The following is a 17,730-nucleotide window of genomic DNA, read 5'->3' as shown; positions in this document are numbered from 1 at the left end:
TGGTGCAAACACCGAAGGGTGATATGAACATTAGAGCACATTTCAATGTTTCTAACCAAAACAGAATGGTATAAGCGTCGAAACACGATCCAAACGCCTTTAACCAAAAGGAGGTATAAGCGTTGGGCACACGGTCTAAACGCTTCTAACCAAAAGGGTGGTATAAGTGTCGGGTACACGGTCCAAATGCTTCTAACCAAAGGGGTGGTATAAGCGTCAGGCACATAGTCCAAACGCTTCTAACAGAAGAAGTGGTATAAACATTAGGCACACAACCCAATGCTTCTAACCAAAAGGGAGGTATAAACACTAGGCGTACCCGACTGTTTCTAACCAAAGGGGTGGTATAAACACAGGACGTACCCGAGTGTTTCTAACCAAAGGCAAGGTATAAACGTCGAGCACACGACCCAAACGCTTCTAACCAAAGAAGGGTGTCAGTGTAAATACCGGGCGTACCCGAATGTTTTTAACCAACGAGATGTAAACGTCGGGCACACGACCCAAACGCTTCTAACCAAAGAAGGGTGTCAGTGTAAACATTGGGCGTACCCAAATGTTTTTAACCAACAAGGAGTGGTGTAAGCACCGGGCGTACCCGAATACTTCTAACCAAAACAAGGTGTTCAAAGGACAGGAATGATCTTACCCGGAATTCTTTTGAATGAACCGTACATACAATATCGTCTGGTTGCACCAGCTTTGATTAAACCGTACATACAATATTGTGCCTGCACAAGGAAGAAACTTTGACAAGTATAATACAATAAGAATGTACATTCTATGCAAGACGAATGACTATGACACAATGCTTAGAGAGGTATACTTCATGCACATCATGCAAGAAATATAGCATGTTCTATGCAACGAAACATGGAGCATGTTCTATGCAACGAAACATGGAGCATGTTCTATGCAACACCGAATGCATGTTCAATGCAACAGGTACAAACAATTTCTAGGCAAATGTAAGAGCATGCAAAATGCAATACAACGTGACATGCATACTCTATGCAAACATAAGAACTTGTGTAGTGCAATGCAACACAACACACACATTTTGTGCACAATAATGACAATGCATTATTCAATGCACATCCATAGTATGTTCAATGTAAAACGTCGAATAAAGAAATGCGTGCTTTAACAAGACCAATTCAGTTACAACCTCTGATTTACCTCTCGGAGGGGCTACAATGTGTTTCAAAAGGATACACCTCATTCATGTTGGTTAATGATGAGTCACACATCGAAGACATGTTTTGAAACTTCCACAGAGACACTTTGAGCTGAAAAGTGGACTTTTCTTGCACTTTCTCGAGAGCCAAGGACTCAAAATAGCCTGAAAACACACAGGGAGAACATTGGACACATGCCGGCCACCATGGAAGCATGTTGGCCACAAAAACTGGCCGGTCGGCTAGTTATGGCTGATTCGGGCTAATTCAGTCTTTTCGCATATGGATCTTTAAAAACACAACCCCAAAACACTTTTCCTCACACACACAGTGCCGAAACCTCTTGTTCTTCACCTGTAAACACTTTTTCCTCTCAGATCTGTACTTTTTACGCATTTTCCAACGCCTCTCGCGAAGTTGATTAACTAAAACCTTTCGGTTTTCTTGATTTTGAACTGATCAAAATTTGTTTTCAGAGCTTTTTCCTCCATTTTCACCACTTGAGGTTTGTTTCCCTCAAGTTTATCTCAAGGTTAGTACACACTTCCCGGCTTTGACTTTCTTTGACGTTTTCTCTTTCCGAGAGTTGACTTTTGGCACTTTTCGCCCATTTTACTCATTTTCGCCTACTTTTCACCTTCTTTTCAGATGGAAAACGACGCTCCATATGGATGGGGTTCTCCGAGGATGGAGGAGGAGCCGGAGTATATACTGTTGCCGTCCACAGTCTAGCTGTGATAACCCTATTCCGTATTATGCTAATTAGTCTTAATTGTGATTGTGATTATGTGTTTGATGTGATTTGGTGTGCTATTTATATGAATATATGTGGTTTTAAATTTTTATCTGTTCACCATAGGAATATCTGTTCAACTTACTGTTATAAACTGAAAATTTAAGGCCTTATCGGCCATAGAAACCGAAATTGGCTACGCCATTGTGATTAGCGTAAATTTTAGAGCCTACGGTGAAATTTAATTGAAAATTTATTCAGGTAAAAATAATCAGATTCAGAACGATTAATTAAGTATTATTATTTAATTCTAATAAAATGTGATTAGTGAGAGACTATAAAAGGAGGTCTATTATGCTTATATTCATCTATTTTGAGCTCAAAACTGAAAATTGCTCCAAGGAAAGGGAGTGAAGGTCGGCTAGAGAGAGAGAGAGAGGGAAACAATTGAAGTTTGATCTTGAAGTTTGATCTTGAAGCTTGAATAATTTGAAGACCAACTCAAGAGTTAAGCATAAGTTTGGAAGATTGAGGCTCCTAGGTGAGTAACCAACCCTTAATTCATGGGTTTGAGTTTGTAACAATATGATTTCAAAAGGAATAGCTTACCTAGAACAAGAATTGTGTTATAATTGGTGAAATTGAAGTTAATTTGCACATGCATGTATGGGATCACCATGATTTTGCATAATCAAGCATGTATTAAGTTGAATGTGGGAAAATGAGTGTTAAAGAATACATGCAAGCATGGTTTTGTTGTTTTTCATGGTTATGGGCATCATTAGTGCCATTTGAAATGGAATTGGGGTCAAAGACTAACATGCATGTTGAATTGATAGAGATATGAATTTGGTATGAAATTGAATGCATGAGTTTTGATTATACAAAGGAAATGCTGGATAATTTGAGAATTTGATGATGATTTTGAGCAAATTGGTGTCATACTCTTTCATTCTCATATAGTGTGATGTATTTGCATGTTTTGAACCAAAATCATGAGCTTTGGAACCTTTGAATGTCGAATTTGAGCTCAAGAACAAGTTCTGGAAAACCTAGAATTCTTGAATTCCGCTCGAGCGGGGGAACCGCCGCTCGAGCGTAAAATACGAGCTCCCAGAATATTTTGCAGCATTGATGTCCGCTCAAGTGAGGATATTCACACTCGAGCGGGGAGCTATGTAGAGTAACTTTCAGCTCGAGCATCCGAATTCACGCTCGAGCATAAAAATAAGGTAACCAGTACTTTTGCAGACCTAATGGGTCCGCTCGAGTGGGGAAGTCCACGCTCGAGCGGGGACCCCTGTTTCAGAAATTTTGTAAAGATGTTCTGTGTTTCGTTTTCTGTTCTCTTTCACTTCTAAGTACTCTTAGGCATGCATTGAGCATTATGAATGAATTAAAAGAATAAGAAAGATGCCTAAGAGGGATGTATGAATTAAGAACGGATTGAATCGTTTGTGACCCATATGTGTTATGTAATGTGTAGGGTCAAGCTCCAGGGCAAATCACCCAGCTGATCCCTGTGAGTAATATCTTAATAGAGATATTTCGAAATATGTTAATTGTTCACTTACTTATTCCTCTATAAGCTTTATGAGCCTGTTGATTTGAATTGTGGACAAATGTTTGCTATGCCATATGGTTGGGCCTAAGGCCGTTTGCTATAAATCAATGGGCCGGAGTCCGTCTGATATGAATGATAGTTCGTCTTGAATGATAGTCTGACATGAATGAATGAGCCTGAGGTTGTTGGATATGAATGAATGGGCCGAAGGCCGTATGACATGAATGAATGGGCCAGAGGCCGTATGACATGAAAGAATGGGCCAGAGGCCGTATGACACGAATGAATGGGCCAGAGGCCGTATGATACAAATGATTGGGCCAAAGGCTGTCGGATAGGAATGATTGGGCCAAAGGCCGTCGGACATGAACGAATTGGGCCCGAGGCTGTTTGATGTGTTTGGAATCGCAGTCACCTGACCTATATATTTATATATTTATATATATATGCCTAATAGAAATATGAATTGGGCCTAAGGTCGTTTGGTGTATATTGTTCTAAGTACCATTCGTGTAACTTCTTTATTTGCTATTATTCACTGGACTTTCGCTCACGCTCATTCATGTGTCTGTAGGTGAGCCAAGGGAGGTCTAAACCTAGCCTCAGTGAAGTTTGTGTGGAACAACCAAGGTTTTGAAGAGTCAGCCCATACGTCTCACGCACGAGACTCGTCTTAGCCCTTTTGCTATTATGTTATACTTTGTCATGTTGGCGAGGACTTTGGATTACGATTGTATATAGTTTTGATTGGCTGACCTAGACTTGAATGATCCTGTATGTATAGAACTTTGTGTTAGTACATATTTTGATGTGAGTTATTAACATGTATATGTATGGTTTGTCATGACATGCCATGTAAGCACAGCTCTAAGGACAAAGTTTTAAATTTGCTTCCGTTTGGCCCCTTTACTCTGATGAGTTATGTCTTATTTGGTTTGAGGCCGTAGGTAATCTCGTGATTACTTGCCGGTCATGTCCTTAACCCATGGGGGTGGGTTTGGGTCATGACACTAGCCTTTCGACCTAGAGAGGTACCGCCCTGAGGCACATGTACTACCATCTAGCACAGTCTGCCACTTTACTAGATTTGCACGGCGCGCACCTGCAAATCTTATGCTACGAGAACCAGAGTCTCATCTGTCCCACGATGCCTCCGAGGTACACACCGTACTCTTACATTTTTGCGATGCAATTTATATTTCTTGTATAGCTCACACCTTTGCACTGTATTTCATCTGCTCATTCACACAGGTAAACTCTCGTTTCACCCACGAATATGGGTCGACCGCAACGAGGGAGTGGTATATAGACCTCCCCGACAGCGTCCGACAGATCATTGATGAGGCGGGGTTCAGCTTATTCTGCATAGGGCTCTCGTGTCACATGGCGAGCAAGACCCTCTTAGGCGCATTGGTAGAGAGATGGTGGGACACCACCAACTCCTTCCATTTCTTTACCACTGGGGACATGACGATGACCCCGTATGATTTCACTATGTTGACGGGCCTTGAGGTAGGGGGTCGGCCGATCCCATATGACTCCGACATGGGTGAGTGAGAGGCCGCTTGGACTTATCTGCTGGGAGTACACCCGCCTATTTTCCGATCAGGTATGGTCAGATACACTTGGTTTTCAGACCACTTCAGAGGGACTGAGCCCGTGGTGATCGAGGCTACAGAGCAGTACGTCCGAGGTTTCTTGATGTTCCTCTTCGGCACTACCTTGTTCGCCAACAGGGCGAACACAGTCGGGCTGTATCTTCTGAGCACTTTAGTGGACCTATCCCAGGTCCATTATTATGATTGGAGTGGAGCCGGCCTCGCCACTTTATATTGCTATATGAGCTCAACCTACTGTAGGAGCAGGAACAGAGTGGGAAGCTATTGGAGAGCCTGGGAGGTGTGCTTTACTTTTTAGCTTTAAATTTTCTGCCGTGCATTCTGCTTTGCACTTTATGTACACTGCATACACCGCACACTGCACACTGCACATGCATAGTCTAATCTCTACTCTGCACTTGTACTTTCTATACACTGTGCCATCCTTTGCTTTCTACATTTTCTGGATTGCACACATACTTTACTTTCTGTATGATTTGTGTTCATCTGTATTCTCACTGCCACTATCTTGCTTTCCACAGCTATGGGTATACGCCTATTTCCTAGCGCTTGCTCCCGAGCCAGAGGTTGAGACACCTCTCGAGGTAACATATTCACATCGATATGACGGTCTAGGCCAGCCGAGATCTCGAGAGACCCTTCCCTACCTTCGTCAGTACTTCGACACAGCGAGAATGATAGAGGTAATTCAGAACTCACAGTTTTTCCTGCTTTCAACTTCAATTCATTTTACATATCTAATAACAACTCATTAGTCTATGCACTTTGCTGTCTGTAGGTCACATAGCGGCCATGGGCGACAATGCTAGAGGGGACCAGATTTCATTTTGCCGGAGCTTGGGGCGCCTCCCGGTACCGGCTTGTGCTCGAGGGACCCGTAGGCCGAGCCTAGTTCCTTGGCGAGCGCTTCATACACCAGACACTGGGCCTGCCATTACAGTCAGTCCCCTTACTACCTTCTCCTTCTATGCGGGCCACAGAGAGTCTCTCCCCTTAGGAGATTACTGACTTCATGTGAGGCGCAGATGCAGATCGGTTCATCGGGGAGGGGGACTACACGACTTACCTCCAGACATACTTGATGCCTCCTCTGACAGGTGTTCGTGCTCACACGGGGAGGATAGGTGATATTGCTTCGTCGAGCAGGGCTCGAGCAGCAGGTGCTCCTTCGACAAGTAGGGCCCAGGCACCGAGGGGTGGGGCTACAGAGATGCCTCCCACCAGGCACAGTGTTGGATGGCCTGATCTTCCGACTGAGCTGACAGGTTGGCGGTACTCCAGAGTGCCTTATCAGATTCCACTTGAGCCTTTGATCACCGATATGTCAGGACACTCGACTCACCACCGATATACTTTACAGCTTTCATTCATTTCATTTTCGCTCAGATTCTTATTCATTCATGCACTCAAGGTTTCAACTTGCATTTGCAGCCCTCCATAGAGTATGTTGAGGGGTTACTCGAGGTGACGGCCTCATTTGAGGTCATGATCTTGAGGAGAGGGATGATGCTGAACTCCCACGACATTTAGGTAATTTTTCAATTTTTCTTGCATTTTGGTTATCATATTTCTGCTGATATACTGAAACTGACATCACAACTGCACATTTTCCTATTGCACTGATACACTGCATGTACAGATCGCATCTAACACATTACATTCACATATTGTATCTGATTTCTACATGTACTCACTCTGCTCACCATACTTGCATCTGATACATATACTATGGTTAATATATTCAAACTACCTTTTCAGGTCACACCCTTACAGACAGGACCCTCAGAGCCTTCTCCAATAGCAGGGAGAGAGATTCCAGCACGCAGCCGAGGGAGACATCGAGAGACTGTCATGCATGATGATGATGATGAGACCAGTGAGGACGAGGGGCCAGTGAGTCCTCAGTCAGAGTCATCCAAGGGCGTAGGCGACAACACCGGCTCGGGTTCTGATGGTGGCAACGATGCTGAGGAGGGCTCCGAGGATGTGAGTGGAGGTAGCTCTGGTTCCGGCTCCGGCTCAGATTCAGACAGCGGCGCCGACGGTGAGAGCTCTGAGTCCGCATAGTTGAGGAAGAGGACGAAGAGAGCCTCTCGATCCTGAGATGGGTGACATCGATTCAGATATTTTTTGCTTTGTTTCTCTTTTCTGCTACTAGTGTTAGCACATTGTACAACCTTAGGTAGTTTTATTTTCTTTAAAACTTTTACGCTTTGTAAAAAGAAACCATGATTGGAATGAAAATAGTCCTTTTTGATTAAAAAAAGGTTGTATTTCATATTCTGAGCATCGCATCGCACCATTTTACACAAAAAATAGGATTGATAAAAATTGAATATTTGTCTATTATCTTGACAATTGCTTAGTCAAGTAGTGAACCAACTAAAACATAACAAACAAGAAAAAACAACTTAAAGAACAACTTGATAAGCAAAACAATAACAACTCGATAAACAAAACAAATACAACTCGATAAGAAAATTGCAACAACTCGGTAAACAAATTGCAACAAACTCGATAAACAAAATAAATACAACTGCGAACCAAAACAGTAGGACGCATCCAGAGAAGAACAAAACACAGGTTTTTAGCATCCTCAACACATAGGAAGGCCAAAGGCATGCTGCTGCAGACAAACAGTGGCTGTTGGCCACTTAGTGGTAATTGTCAGCCACTAAAGTGGCCGGTCGGTCACAAAAGGTGGCCGGTCGGCTACCTTAACTGGCCAGTCAGCCAGTAATGCAGAGAACCTCCAGATTGCTGCCACTTCTCTTCCACTCAGTGCCTTATCTTCCACAAAAGCTCCAGCTTCGTGGTTTCTTCAATTCAGCTCTGTTTTTTCTTCAAATGGAACCATTCCTTGCCGAAAAACTCTCCGATTGGATTGTGAATTTGGATGGCTCGGAAAAGTTAAATTTCCAGGGTTTCAGGCTAAACGCACTATTCCCACTGAGCCATACTCCGTTGTGTTTTCCATTCCTCCACGTCGCGACTAGATGTTGGAATTCGGTTACGCATGTTTTCAGCTTTGGTGGATAAGAACTATGTCCCACAATCGAAGAGTTCCAAGTTTTGATGGAATCCCGGTGTGCCAAGGAGGTCTTGCCCAAGTCTCGTTTTGGCCACATCCAGGCTTTGGAAAGGATGTGCAGGCTCACTTTACAGGATGCCCGTTCTTTGGTTCACAATGGGGAGTTGGACATCCCCAACCTCATTTATCGGTTTTCTGATGCCAGTGGCCGTGGCGATCGTCTTTGGCAAAGTTTGGCAGCATGCCCTTTGCTTGTGTATGTTAGCCCATTTTCTGCTAGACTTGCCCCTAGCTTCGAAGGGTGTAGCATTCGCTTGATCGAAGTTGCCCAAGGCTTGAAAGAGGGAAAAAGCTGCATTCGCTTGACACTAGCCGAGACTTTGATGGGTTTGGATGCTTTCCATCGCCGGGAGACAACCAAGTTCGCGGGAAGTCCACTACTCTTGCAGGTAATACTTCCCACCCTTCTCACATGTGTTTCTCACATCACTCAGCCCTCAGGCTCTGTTTTTCCCTCAAAACCCTTTCTCAATTTTTCTCTCCACGTACATCTTTTTATTCTTTAATCTCTCTTATTTTTCATCACTCCCCAGGTATGGCTTATGGATAGGTTAAAAGTGGTGGACTCTTGTCCTGCGTATTCGGCGCGCGGTTATTTCTTCCGTCCACGACTAGTCGATTTCCCGAACGAGGGATGGTGGTGCCACTGGATGTGCAACAGATCTGCTATTGACATTGCTTGGCGTAGCCCCTGGTTTTGATCTGCCTGAGATGAGCTATAGCATGTCCCAGCAGCCTGGCATTCAGTTGGTTGGCTTGATACACTATGTCTTCTACTTCCCATTCCGATTCCGGCGTCAGTTTGGACATGATTAGACTTGCCCGGAAGAGGGGATTGAGTATCCAGTTTCATTTCCGATTCGAGGCACACAGCTAGCTCGATATACCACTGCATGGAGGACTAGAGAACTTCTGGCCCTCGCTCCCAATTTTAGTTGCGCCCTTTCTGACGAATGCATAGCTTGGCTTGAAGATGAGGCATAAATCGGGCCTACTTTGGCATTTGAAGCTTCCACAAGCTCTGGGAGGGGACGCATGAACACCTGATTTAACCATGCCCCAAGTTTATTGCTTTAATCTATACTTTCAAGTTTTCCTTTTGAATGTAATAAAAAGCAACTTCAATCTGTATCAAGAGTCGGAGAACTCTGTATTGAAATAATGAAATTGAAGGTTGTGGATACTGAAAATTTTTCGTTCGGTCCAAAAATGGTCTAAGTTGTAAAAAGATTAATTTGAACAAAATCAACTTTTATTAAAACTTTTTAAAACCATTTTCGATATGGATCACAACTGGACAAGCCCGGAATCTATCCTTGAGATGTACAACCCCGAATCCAATAACTGGAAAGTTGCCTCTTGTCTGAATAGCACTGTATTGCACTGGAGATCACAACCGAACTCTTGGATGCAAAAAAGACAAAGATGACCAGAACAATCTCATAGACACGGTTGATTTGGAAGTGTTTATGGCTGGACTTCAGAATAAAGTTGCCTATGTATCCCGAAGATGGGAATCAAGCCTTACGCAGTTCGATTCGGGTTCACTCGGGTTTTAACACTCTCCTTTTGCGCTCTAACTTTTGCCAAGGCCGCCATTTCTGGGTTTTCAACCTTGCGAGCTCAGTTTTTCTTATTTCTAATTTTTTTGTACTCTAACTTTTGCCTAGGTCGCCCTTTCGGGTTTTCGGCCTAGCGAGCCACTCAAGGGTAGTATTGCTTTAACTTGTCCATGTTGACTGGCTGGGAGAATTCAAGGCCATCTAAATCCATAAGAATGATAGCTCTACCCGACCAAATAGATTTGATGATGTAAGGGCCAGTCTAATTAGGTTTGAACTTACCCCTAGAGTCGTGGATGGGAGCTCGGTTGTCTCCAAATCCTCTTCTTTCAGATTCCTGGACTTAACTTTCTTGTTGAAAGCCCTGGAGATTCTAGGTTGATAACCTTGGACGTGGTACAGTGCTTTCAGCCTCCTCTCGTTGAATAGCATAAGTTCTTCGAACCTGCTCTACTGCCAATCTGCTTCAGCGATCTAGCACTCAGCCATAACTCGCAATGATGGAACCTCAACTTCGATTGGCAGAACAGCCTCCATCCCATAAACCAAGGAATACGAAGTTGCCCCAGTAGAAGTTCAAATTGATGTCCGGTAGCCCCAAAGAGCAAATGGCAGCTTATCTGGCCAGTCCCTGTCGGTTTCCACCATCTTCTACAGAATGTGTTTGATGTTCTTGTTGGCGGCCTCAACAGCTCCGTTGGTTTGCGGCCTATATGTGGATGACTTATGAAAAGTCACATTGTATTTCTCCAACAAGTCGATCACCTCTTTCTTGAAGTGGGAACCATTGTCCGAAATGATCTCATTCAGGACCCCATAACGACAGATGATATTGTTCCTGAGGAACTTCGCTACGTGTGACGCTTTCAGCACTATGTAGGTTTGGGCCTCAACCCACTTTGTAAAGTAGCCGATCGCCACCAGGATGTACTCATGCCTGTTCAACCCCTTTGGAGTAACTGCCCCAATAATATCAATCCCTTAGATTGAAAACGACAATAGTGTAGTCACGTTGTACAGCTTCAATGGCGGGATGTTCATACGATTTGCATGGATCTGGCATTTGTGGCATCGCCGAACAAAACCAATACAATCCTCCTCCATGGTTGACCAGTAATAACCCTGTCTGAGAATTTTTTGAGCTAGCATCACTCCGCTCATATGCGATCCGCACTCTCCTCCGTGGATGACCTCCATCAGGCGCTTCGATTCTTCAGCATCAAGACACAGTTTATGCATTCCCAGATGGCCCCATTTGTACAATTTACCTCTGCAGATGATAAACTGAGCAGCCACTCGCTATATCGCCCTTTTATTTTTTGCATTTGCCCCTGGTGGATAAGCCTCCTTGTCCAAGAAGTTCCAGATGTCATGATACCAAGGGTTCTGATCTTGTTCTTCATCAATTGCAGCGATCAGCTCGTAGGCCGGCACATACCTCTGTTCAATAATGATTGGACGCATCCAGACTCCCAAAGGGATGTTTATCATGGAAGATAGAGTTAATAAAGCGTCAATGAACCTGTTGCTCTCTCTTAACAGATGCGTGAAGGTTAGCTTCTCAAATATGGGAATTAGAACGTCCAGGGTTTGGTGATAGATTTTCAATCTTTCTTCTTTAACCTTCCAGTTTCCTTTCACTTGAGGCACAACTAGGTTCGAGTCCCCAATGACGTCCAACCATTTTGCCCCTAGTTCCAGGGCGACTTCCAAGCCAACGATACATGCCTTGTGCTCTGCTTTGTTGTTCGATACCTTGAACCAGAGTTTGAAAGCTAAGGGTATATGGGATTTGTCGGGCGCTATCAGCAACACCCCTATCCCATACCCGTACTAATTAGATGCTCCGTCAAAGTACATAGTCTAGATTTGTTCTTCAACCTATAGAATGGTCTCATTTGGGAACAAATACTCTACTGCTTCGTCTCCCTCCACTAGGTGATCGGCTAAGAACTCCGCTACCGTTCTCCCTTTCATAGACTTGCGAGTCATGTACTTCAAATCAAACTTGGAGAGAAGAAGCAACCAACGGGCTAGCTTACCCGTAAGCGCTGGTTTCTCGAAAAAATATTCGATGGGATTTAATCTCGAAACCAGTATTACGTAGTGGGCTAGCAGGTAATGCCTCAACTTCCTGGTAGCCCATACCAAGGCCAAACAAGCCTTCTTGAGTGGAGTGTAATAGGTCTCATATTCCAGCATCTTCTTGCTCAGGTAATAGATAGCCTTCTCCACTTTATCCTCAGATTCCTGCGCAAGTATGCAGCCCATAGTCACGTCGGTTATTGACAGATACAAAATCAACGGTTTCCCCGGCTCTAGCGGTGACAACACGGGTGGATTCTGTAGATACTGCTTGATCTGCTCAAAAGCAACCTAACATCGGTCATCCCATTGGAATTTCTTTCCTTTCTTCAAGAGACCAAATAGTGTTTCAGTAGTTAAGGTTAATTTTGTAATAAACCGTCTTATGAATTGCACTTTACCCAGAAAGCCTCGCACCTCCTTTTCAATCCTTGGTGGTGGCATTTCTAGTATGGCCTTGATTTTGGAAGGATCGACTTCGATGCCCCTTTGTGTAATCAAGAACCCCAGTATTTTCCCTGCTGTGACACCAAAAGTACATTTCTGAGGATTCAGTCGCAACTGATACTCTCTGATCCATTGGAAAAATTTCTTCAAGGTAGTGTAGTGGCCTTCTCTTTCCTTGGACTTGACAATCATGTCGTCCACGTAAACCTCAACCTCTTTGTGGATCATATCGTGCAAGATCATGGTTGTAGCCCGTTGACAAGTAGCCCAAACATTTTTCAAACCGAACGGCATCACCCTATAGTAGTAGGTTCCCCACGGGGTGGTGAAGGTAGTCTTCTCCCCGTCCTCAGGTGCCATCAAGATCTCGTTGTACCAGGAAAACCCATCCATAAATGAGAGCAGCGCATGCCCCGCAGTGAAGTCCACTAATTCATTGATATGCGGCAGAGGAAAGTCGTTCTTCGGACTGGCTTTGTTCAGATCTCTGAAGTCCACACACACCCGAATTCTACCATCTTTCTTTGGCACTGGAACAATGTTGGCCAACAAAGTAGGATACTCAGATACTAACAGGAACCCTGCATCAATCTGCTTGGTGACCTTTTCCTTGATTTTCAGAGCCCAATCCGAGCGGATTCTTCGAAGCTTCTACTTAACGGGTCCGGCCTCAGGTCAAGAGGGATCTGGTGCTATACAATCTCAAAATCCATTCCAGGCATGTCTTCGTAGGACCATGCAAAAACATCTTTGAAATCTTTTAATAAAGCGACTAAGTGTTCGCGTTCCTCCGAAGACAACGTGGACCCGATCTGGACCAGACGCAGATCCTTCTCAGTACCAACATTAATTGAAGTGATTTCATCAACCAAAGGTTTTACAAACCTCTCCTGCTCTCTATCAATCAAATGTTTCAAAGCCGGAGGAATTTCTTCCTCGTCGATTTCATCAAAGTTCTGAAAGTCCTGATTAATGCAATAAACGAGCGGCACAAAAAAGTACTTAAAAGCAACAACGGTACCATTCTCATTAACAACTTCTAGTTCATCTGATTCTTCGATTACAACTGACTCAAAAGAAAATGAAAAAGATGACCTGGACAAAACAACAACATCCGAGTTATCAACCCCAGAAATACCAGACTCTGACTTAAAAGAACTAGAATCTGATTCCGGCTCCACAGACTCTGTGGAATTAGATTTTGGTTCACTACCTGACCCAGAACTGCTAGATAAAAAGCCTTCCTCGTACTGCCAAATGAGGGAGGGTGCGATAGATACATCCAGAATGCCGGAAGAAGGGCCCACAGCCAATTGATCTCCAATCATGGAAACAAAAATCATCCCCCAAGCACTCTAGTGTGATCTGAGGATCTGAGAGGAGACAAGCCAGCGCTGCTCCTATCTGGAGTTCTATGCCATCGAACTCATCCTCTTTGCACTGCTCAGCCTCAGCTGGTAGGTCAGTTTGCTCTTCTACAACTTCATCCCCTTGCAACTGAAGGTCGAAAAAGATCTCGAAGTCAGGCAAGCACTGCTTTTCAGAATTCAGCCATGGCTACGGAAAGCCGCAAAATGGGAAATCCTCTCCCTCCCGAACAAAGCATCTGTTCAGGGTTCCTTGAATAGGTCTATGCACCAGCTCGTAGTGCTTCTCAGTTTGCTTAAACTTGGCTTTTTCGGCCATTTCCTTTCCATTCCTTACCTAATCCTCTTTGGTAGGCGTATAACCTAAACCAAAGGTATAAGAGTTGTGTGTCACTTCGGCCAATGCAGCTACGGCCTTCCGGCCGCTCCTTTCCAATCCCATTCCGGGTACATGTTGAAGCTTATTCATAAGGTAGACGGATTACGCACTGACATACAGTCCCTCATCAATAGCCAAAATATCCTGTACTACCAGAGCCTCGGCTAAGGTGAACCCAGACAAAAAGACATCCTCCTCGCCGTATACAATTTCCAACACTGGTGTAGTAACCTCCGGCAGCGGATGAATGGAAGAGTTCCCAAAAACAATAGCTACCCCCTTCTTATGGGGGTGCTTCAATATCTGATGCAGAGTAGAAGAGACAACTCTCCCTTGGTGCAGCCATGGCCTTCCAAGGAGTAAATTAAAGGTGGCTGGAACATCTAAAACATGGAACTCGATGTCCTGTTATGCTGGGCAAACTTGAGTTCTAACCCAAACTGTCCCCATCACTTCCCGACTTGTGTTGTCATAAGCCCGAATCACCTGGGCTGTTGGTGCGAAATCTGTCAGCTTCAAACCGATAGCGTAGGCCATGCGGGACGGACACACATTAATTGCAGATCTCGTATCAACCAAGACAACTGGTATCCACTTCTCTTTACACTCCACAGAGATGTATAATGGCTTTTTGTGCTCAGAGCCCTCAAGCGGTAATTCTTTATCTGTGAAGGTCAAAGTCGGTGAAGCTCCATCCGAGAACACCAGTCCCACTAACTGCTTGGGGGTTGTGTCAATAGAAAGCTTAGCCTTATCCATTGCTGATAAGACGGCTTGTCCATTCACCCGTGAGGCCATGAGCAATCCCTAAATGGAGATGTCTGCTTGAATTTTTTTCAGCTGCTTCAGTACAGCTTCCTCCTCTAACAGTTTATCTTTCTATTTCTCTACTTCCTTGTCTTTCCCTATTGCCTCTGGCTGGTCCAAATGTGGGGGCTTGAAGTATCGCCCACTCCGGATCATGTGATCGACCTCCTTGGTGTACCAAGTATCGTCTGGTTGATTCTGTTCCCAGTCGTCATTAGGATGGGCAAGACACAAATCATCATCTTCCCACCACATTCCCTCGGCAACCGACAAACAACTGTCCAGTTCTGCTGTAACTGTTCCGTGTTCTCAACACATTCTGTCTCCACAGGACCCTTTGCTTTTCTAGCCTTTTGATCATCCTCAGTTCTTTCATTCTTTAACCGCTTCAGCGCAGCTTCCTATTCTGTGTCAGTTGTACACACACTACTCAATTCGCGAGCAAAACTCTCAGTACTGGTGCTTTCCGGCAACTTCCTCTCGTTGTCGACCATTCCGGCCGTTGCAGACGTTCTTGTTTCTGACTATTCTTGCTTCGGTTGAGACCCCTCATCAACATCCGGCTTGTCACTAAACCACCCTGTTTATCCGTTGATCTGTGCGCATCACTACGCCAAAATTGGGCTTTAGCAGCGGTTTTTTACCGCCGTTAAAGGCTTTAAAACCGCCGTTAAAGCCTTTAACGGCGATATTAACGGCGGTTTTGTTACCGCCATTTGTGCACGTGTCGGAAAAAGTACAACCGTCGTAAAAAGGTAAATTACCGTCATTAAAAGTCGACCAAAAACGACAGTAACATAGGACCAAAAATGACGGTTTTTTACTGCCGTAAATAGGTTCAAATTTTTCAAAAAATAATTCTTTCTTCTTGCACTCCCCAAGTCTTGAACCCTCAACCTCTCATCCACCCACACTAACCACTCTACCATAGCCACTCTTCATAAAATATATTCCCTAAATAAATATTTAAGTATTACTTTTACTTTATTGTAGATGGTTTCGCCGGAACACGCCGGAGTTTCGTCGGAGCACGCCGGAGTTTCGCCGGCAAAGACCGCCGTCATTAACGGCGGTAATGATTGGGCATTAGCGGCGGTTTTGTTACCGCCATTAAAAGTGGGCATTAACGGCGATTTTTTTAACGGCGGTAACAAAACTGCCGTTAATGATACCTTTAACGACGATTTTCGTTACCGCCGTTAATAGTACCTTTAACGACGGTTTTCGTTACTGCCGTTAAAAAAACCGCCGTTAATGCCCTGTTTTGGCATAGTGCATCCAACCAACCGACCTGTACATCTCCCAGATCTTGTTCATCAAAGAACTGCAGGTTACTGATATCCTCCTTAAGCTCAGCTAGATCATCCAGCCCCTGGCTCGGCCTGTCCTCCTGGACTACATTTAACTCCATCCCCATCGACAATTCCACCCTCGCCTTGGCCTGCCTAGTTGGCACGATGTAACAGCGAGGGTTGTATGCTTCCCCAGTTAAGCTCGCGGAGCCCTCAGGCATGCGCTCTTCTACCACAGCCACCACCACGGGTTTAGGATGGGATATGGATGCGCTCATCTTGCATAAGTCTGTGCTTTCTGGGATGAACATCGCTGGCTTAGGTAGGTGGGAGTGAGTGATGTATATGCTGGGGTCATATGGGACGACCATTGTTTGGATCAGGTTTACTTGCCTGGGTGGAGGAGGGGGTTGGTTATGTCGTGGGAGAGGGTTTGTAGTGGCATTTGGCTTCTCAGGAGGCGCTATCACTTTGTTGTCAATGAGATCTTGAATCTCATGACGAAGTCTAAAGCAGAGGTCGGTGTCATGACCATGTTGCTGATGGAAGGCGCAATACTTGGCCGAGTTGTGTAGTAGGAGGGAGGGGATTAGGCAATGGGCATGGTTCTAGGGGCTTCAGATACCCTTTCCAGATTAGGACCCCCAAGGCTTTGGACAGAGACATATAGAGTGGGGTGAAAGTCCTCTGGCCTTTGGGTGGGTACTTTACAGGTTGAGAGGTGGCTCCAGATGTGCCGGTAAAAGGTGTGGCTATTTTTGGTGTGGTGGTGACCATACCAATGTCAGAGGTCCTTGCAGCTGGATTGCTACTCGTAGTTGCATTTGAAATGCATGTAAACGCCCTCTTGGGCTGCTCCTTTTCATGGTCAATCAGACCCTGTTTCATAGCATCTTCTATCTATACCCCTATCTCATGCAAGTCAGCAAAGGTAAGGAGGAGTAAGACAATCATCTTCTGCAACAGCTTCGATTGTAGATTGCGAACGACATTCTTATCTGGTCCTTCTCAGCTGGCCTGGTGGTCATCATGGAGGCCTTAGCCCTACACCGAGTGACGAAGTTGAAGAAGCCCTCCTTTGGCTGCTTCGAGATCACGGGTTGTGACCTCGATTTGAGTATTGTAAGAATATTGGGCAATGAAGGCCTCAGCCATCTCCTCCTAGCTCATTTTCATCGAATCCTCCAGTTTAGCATACCAGACAGCTGTAATTCCCGACAGGGTCCAGCCAAAGAGGGATAGTTTCTGTAACCTAGTCAAGCCCATCGGCCGCAGAATATCTGAAAACATCCTCAAGTAGACCATAGGATCGCCCAAGCCATCGAAGCGATCTATGTGATGCATTTTGAATCTATCCGGCAATGTCACCACCGAATCTGTGTAGCCATCCTCTATATCTGGGATCGAGTTGACTCCCTGAGCTCGTTTGAACTGCTTTTCAAGCTTGCTTACTTTCAAAGCAGTAGGATCGACCTCAAACTCGAACGAGGTATCTGTTGGGTAGACCGGTGCTTTGGAAGTCTGTGGTGGGACTGGCCCTGTTGGAATGTCCGTATTCTCCTGAACATTAGCTGTATCCCCAGGTATTGGAACCCTAGGTGGGGGT

At 44.8% G+C, this 17,730-nt stretch overlaps 1 protein-coding gene across 1 annotated transcript in view; it reads right to left on the bottom strand.

The window, feature by feature from the left end:
• LOC145807008 (protein MAINTENANCE OF MERISTEMS-like) overlaps positions 1-17,730 on the bottom strand; it is a 204,771-nt gene that overhangs the window by 168,045 nt on the left and 18,996 nt on the right. The gene's annotated exons all lie outside the window — the stretch shown is intronic.

Source organism: Camellia sinensis, chromosome 14 (assembly GCF_055761805.1).
Source record: "Camellia sinensis isolate YWXY chromosome 14, ASM5576180v1, whole genome shotgun sequence".
NCBI classification, from domain to species: Eukaryota; Viridiplantae; Streptophyta; class Magnoliopsida; order Ericales; family Theaceae; genus Camellia; species Camellia sinensis.
Note: the sequence above shows the minus strand (reverse complement) of the source record. Positions and strands in the feature narration are given on the sequence as shown.